Source organism: Bufo bufo, chromosome 1, assembly GCF_905171765.1.
Source record: "Bufo bufo chromosome 1, aBufBuf1.1, whole genome shotgun sequence".
Lineage (NCBI taxonomy): Eukaryota > Metazoa > Chordata > Amphibia > Anura > Bufonidae > Bufo > Bufo bufo.
Genome location: NC_053389.1, coordinates 675,284,988 through 675,290,893, shown reverse-complemented (window position 1 = coordinate 675,290,893; position 5,906 = coordinate 675,284,988).

Sequence of the window (5,906 nt, the reverse complement as noted above, 5' to 3'; positions counted from 1 at the left end):
AACTATTTGTTGTGAATTGAATTTTTTCTAAACTTCCTATTGAATTCTACTTCGGATGCTTTGATTCACTCAACACTAGCTTCAATGTTCTCTCAAGTCTGTGACACAATAGGATATTGGTTCACCCTCAGTCAGATTTATTAGTCTGTAACCATGATATGCAGCACACACAGCAGTGAGGTCTTATATTAGTGTAAGGTGGTGTGGAGGCATTATTGCCACCTTCACATGGGGAATTATATTATTTCACATGAATGTATATCTTATTATATAGTTTTGATAGCCCCAGATGCTATTGTTGATGGGGAGATTCACAGTAGCAGCCTCAGTAACCAAAAGTGGATGCAGAAACACCAAGGTATTGCATTACTCACAAGGTCAGACGAAAGCTTATTGCGTGTATGGTGCAGACTGACCCTTTATTGCTATGTAAGCCTGGACTCAGCGAGTGTGGAGTCCAGACAGCAAGCTGAGATCCTCCACATGTGGTTGGAGTACCTATATGTGTGAAAAACCTGCCAGGTCATCCCACCTACCTTAAAGTTAAATACCTAATGATTGACCCATTGGCTGTCAGTGCCATCCTGCAATCATTTTGGCAACATTTGAAAGAAGGAAAAATCTCTTCCAAAGAAATATTTAATATTTTGTGCAATTGTTGTACTGTCCTTTTTCTTTGGGGCCAATTCATAGACTTGCGCAGAATTTGTATAAAGTTATTTGCTGATGAAAAGTGTATGTCTCAAGTGTATGTTATTACAATAGTGGTGCTCACTTATACAGTACTTGATCCAGACCAGTTCAGAATCCCTGCTGAGTGCCTCCTTGCACCCCCCGTGTCACATAACAATCCTTCTGTCTATCTTTTGCAGCTTGTGCCCTGTCTACTTAGAGCACGGATGCCCAACCTATGGCCCTCCAGCTGTTGCAAAACTACAACTTCCATTATGCCCGGACAGCCTACAGGGCATGTTGGGAGTTATAGCTTTGCAACAGCTGGAGGGCCGCAGGTTGGGCATTCCTGAGTTAAAGCAACCCATCATTCCAAAACGACTCTTTGGAGTAGTGCCATATGGTAATGTTTCCTAATGCAGTTTTGGAAGCAGAAATCAGGAGTGGATCATTAAAGGAGAGAAAGTATAAGAGACAGATACGACTTCTCGTCTTTTTTTAAATTCAGTCCTTGTTTTGACTTCCAAAACTTTATCAAGAAACCTGACTTGCTGTACCCTTAGTAAGGACCTGCAGTTTGTTACAGACTCCTATGTCATACCATGTTGCTTCAGCTACATGCTGCTCCTGTTCCCTGCTGCACTACAGTACCTATTGAATTACAGGAGAACAGGGTGCGGCAAAACAGACACAGCCCATCTCAATATAATACAGTGACCACAGGCAGACCACACAAAACACAGTATTGAGTGACAGTCATCACTAGAATTTTTTCTCTTAAATGTAGAGAGTCCTGCAAATAAAGGAAAATGTCTACAGGCACAACTTGTTCAGCAAGAAACAGCAACATGTAAAACATAACCTGAGTTATGCCCTGGGCATACAACACACCCTCATGCACAGGAAGGTGTGCATTTTTGCCTGAAATATGTTGTATATATAACTATATTAGGCACCGTTTGGTCAGCAGAAAGTTTACATATTTATATGTCACACTATATTCTTCCTTTGTAGCAGTGAAAACAGTACAACCAGTAGATAGTGTGGTACAAAATATGACGTGATAGAGCATGCTGAAATTTTGTTTATATATACGACTCCTTATAGAGTCTGTACAGATTCTTAATGCAGTATGTTTGTGTGCATAAGGCCTTGTTCATATTGGAAGAAGGCTGTGATAGAAGACTTTATAGGTTATTTACAAATGTAGCAAATGTCAACTTGATACTTAAAGGGGTTGTCCTGGTTCAGAGCTAAACCCGGACATAGCCCCATTTTCACCTAGGCAGCCCCCCTGATATGAGCATCGAAGCATTTCATGCTCTGATGCTCTCCTTTGCCCTGCAAGGCTTTTTATACGTACCGGGCTCTCTATAGAGTAAGCTAGGCAGAGGCTTCCGCCTAGCAGTGAGCCCGGTGACGTCACCGGCACTGATGTGCGGGCTTTAGCGCTGCCATAGCCTGTAAATCCTCATGTTAGAGGGGCCATAGGGTTGAAAATGGGGATATGTCTGGGTTCAACTCTGAAACCGGACAAGCCCTTTTACACATATGATACACCGCTGCAGCAAAGTTTAAATTTCCACTTAACACAACAGAAGCCATTGAAAACTTTCAAATTAGGTTTGCTACAAATGTGTATTTAAAACTATAAATGTCAAGTTAATGTTTCCTACATTAGTATTCTATTAGAAAATTTTAAATTGAACATATCCATCAGGAAGGAATATATGGAGACATTCATTTTTCCCTCTACAGTATGTCTGTTTTTGGTGTAGAAAAAGTTGCAATGGAGATGTGTCCTTTCTTCTGCAGCTCCCTCCCTGTAACTATTACAGCTTGTAACAGTAGATAGAGCTGGTGATAGTACAAGGATGGAACTGAGCATGTGCGACCACTTCAGCGGTGTTACTGACAGAAAAATAAGGAAAAGAACAAACAGCAGGTGATGCTATATAGATACATTTTATTGAATAACTCAGTGTACTACATTTTTAATAACATGCATTTACAAAATCATTCAGATCATGGTATTGGTTTGAAAAAATGTAGTATGTTTTTTTTTTTTCTGGGGCAATTAACAACTGATGGTAAACTGTTACCAATTAGTTCTTATTTCCTTCCGGAGTACTTTACACATTAGCTAACTTCCATCTATTTATGCCTATTTATCTATTTTGTGGCTCTGATTAACACAGGGCGAACCTGAGTAGTGGACTACGCGCTGATACATGCCTATGAACCTGAGTAGTGAACTACCTCCTATTACATACATATGAACCAAATTAGTGGACTACCCCCTATTACATTCAATTGAACCTAAGTAGTGGTGTTCTGCCCAGCCAAGTTTCAGAATCAATACAGATCATGTCTGCCTCAGTTTTGGTATTTCTGTAGTGATTAGTATTAAGGCTGATTTCAGCCTGTATTTGTGGGCAGGGCGTTAGCTCCCCATATATACCTGCCAATTCCTTCCCTCAGGTGGTGTGTCTCACTTGCATTTGTAGGAAGAGCCACACCTAGCTGCCCAGCAAGCTTCACGTCTGTTTTTTCTCTTCAGTACGATTCTCTGCACAGTGCGACATTCCTGAGAGAAGTTTTCGTTCTCAAGAGGAGCCACATCCAGCTGCCGGCACGTGCAAGCATCACGGTTGTTTCAAAAGTTTCGGTTCGCTACACGGTATAGTGCAATACTTAAAGTGTTTTTCCGGTCCGTCACCAGGTAAGTACTTGTCCAATGGAGCGTGCCGTATACTTGCGGCCACGGGTCGGTCTCCCCTTCTCGCGGATGGCGTGCGGTTCATGGTGGAACGCACACGTCGCCGCCGGGCCTCCACAGGCATGTTCAGCCGAGCGCCGAAGAAATGACCCTCCTGTACACGTCCACCGCTCGCTCTGCCTTCCGGAGCTCCTACGGTGGCAGGAAATGGGCAGTCGGGGGTAGCTATGTTTAGTTAGGGAAAGAGTACAAGTCTAGGTTCCCCTTGAAAGGCACACACGTCCGTCCACTCCAGGCTCGCACTGGGGGACCGCACATCCCAGTCCTAGCAGGGTCGCAGGCACGGGGGTTCCCCTTCCCCTCCCTGCAGCGGCCATGAGCGCGCCACATGTCCATTCGGAAATATCCGCCCCAGTTTAAAAAAAAAAAAGGGATAATAAAATCATTGCCCCAGCAGAGACGCTATATAGCAGAGGCGGCACAGGTGGGAAGCAGTGGGCATTGTTGCCGGCGTTACGCCAAGCTGCGGCAGCCCAGCTTTCAGCCTGTATCAGGGGCAATTTTGGTGTGCGTATTTACATATATTAATCAACAGCACATGGGCCAGTAAGCTACTTGGTCCCTGCAGGTCAGAATTGTGTCTCGGCATGGAGGCAGGGATTCACTCTGCCAGCAGGTGTTAGGGGTACAAAATTGCGCGTGGCAGGTTCCCCGTTTTCCAAACGCAGGTTTGGCTGGGAAGATTCGTCAGTGGCGCGCGATCAGTTTAGTTACAACATATACCGCGTACTTAAATTATCTGTCGCCTGGACCACTCAGGCCAAGATCAATATTGTACGTCACCTGGATCGTCCAGGCCGTGGTTAATGTTGTATGTCACCTGGATCATCCAGGCCAACTTTAGCGTTGTATGTCATCTGGATCGTCCAGTCCAACTTTAGCGTTGTATGTCACCTGGATCGTCCAGGCCGAGTTTAACGTTGTATGTCACCTGGATCGTCCAGGCCGAGTTTTAATGTTGTATGTCCACTGGATCGTCCAGGCCGAGTTTTAATGTTGTATGTCACCTGGATCGTCCAGGCCGAGTTCAATGTTGTATGTCACCTGGATCGTCCAGGCCAACTTTAGCGTTGTATGTCACCTGGATCGTCCAGGCCGAGTTCAATGTTGTATGTCACCTGGATCGTCCAGGCCGAGTTTAACGTTGTATGTCACCTGGATCGTCCAGGCCGAGTTTTAATGTTGTATGTCACCTGGATCGTCCAGGCCGAGTTCAATGTTGTATGTCACCTGGATCGTCCAGGCCAACTTTAGCGTTGTATGTCACCTGGATCGTCCAGGCCGAGTTTTAATGTTGTATGTCACCTGGATCGTCCAGGCCGAGTTTAACGTTGTATGTCACCTGGATCATCCAGGCCAACTTTAGCGTTGTATGTCATCTGGATCGTCCAGTCCAACTTTAGCGTTGTATGTCACCTGGATCGTCCAGGCCGAGTTTAACGTTGTATGTCACCTGGATCGTCCAGGCCAACTTTAGCGTTGTATGTCACCTGGATCGTCCAGGCCGAGTTTAACGTTGTATGTCACCTGGATCGTCCAGGCCGAGTTTAACGTTGTATGTCACCTGGATCGTCCAGGCCGAGTTTTAATGTTGTATGTCACCTGGATCGTCCAGGCCGAGTTCAATGTTGTATGTCACCTGGATCGTCCAGGCCAACTTTAGCGTTGTATGTCACCTGGATCGTCCAGGCCGAGTTCAATGTTGTATGTCACCTGGATCGTCCAGGCCGAGTTTTAATGTTGTATGTCACCTGGATCGTCCAGGCCGAGTTCAATGTTGTATGTCACCTGGATCGTCCAGGCCAACTTTAGCGTTGTATGTCACCTGGATCGTCCAGGCCGAGTTTTAATGTTGTATGTCACCTGGATCGTCCAGGCCGAGTTTAACGTTGTATGTCACCTGGATCGTCCAGGCCGAGTTTTAATGTTGTATGTCACCTGGATCGTCCAGGCCGAGTTCAATGTTGTATGTCACCTGGATCGTCCAGGCCAACTTTAGCGTTGTATGTCACCTGGATCGTCCAGGCCGAGTTTTAATGTTGTATGTCACCTGGATCGTCCAGGCCGAGTTCAATGTTGTATGTCACCTGGATCGTCCAGGCCAACTTTAACATTGTATGTCATCTGGATCGTCCAGGCCGAGTTCAGTGTTGTATGTCACCTGGATCGTCCAGGCCGAGTTTTAATGTTGCATGTCACCTAGATTGTCCAGGTTCAGCTACCACTGATACCATGTCACATCATTTATCTTGCCTCCGGGTCCCGCCAGGATGAGCCAAATGCTGGGCGACATCTGGACCTTCAATTTAGCCATTATTGTTTCCACGCCATATGTCATATTGAGTCCGCCACACCCCACTCCAGGCCATCCGGGCTCGGTTCTTAGTTAGGAGCCTCCCGGATGGTCAAGGGGTCTCACGGTCCTTATCCTATCCCCACGGGTACGTTATTCAGT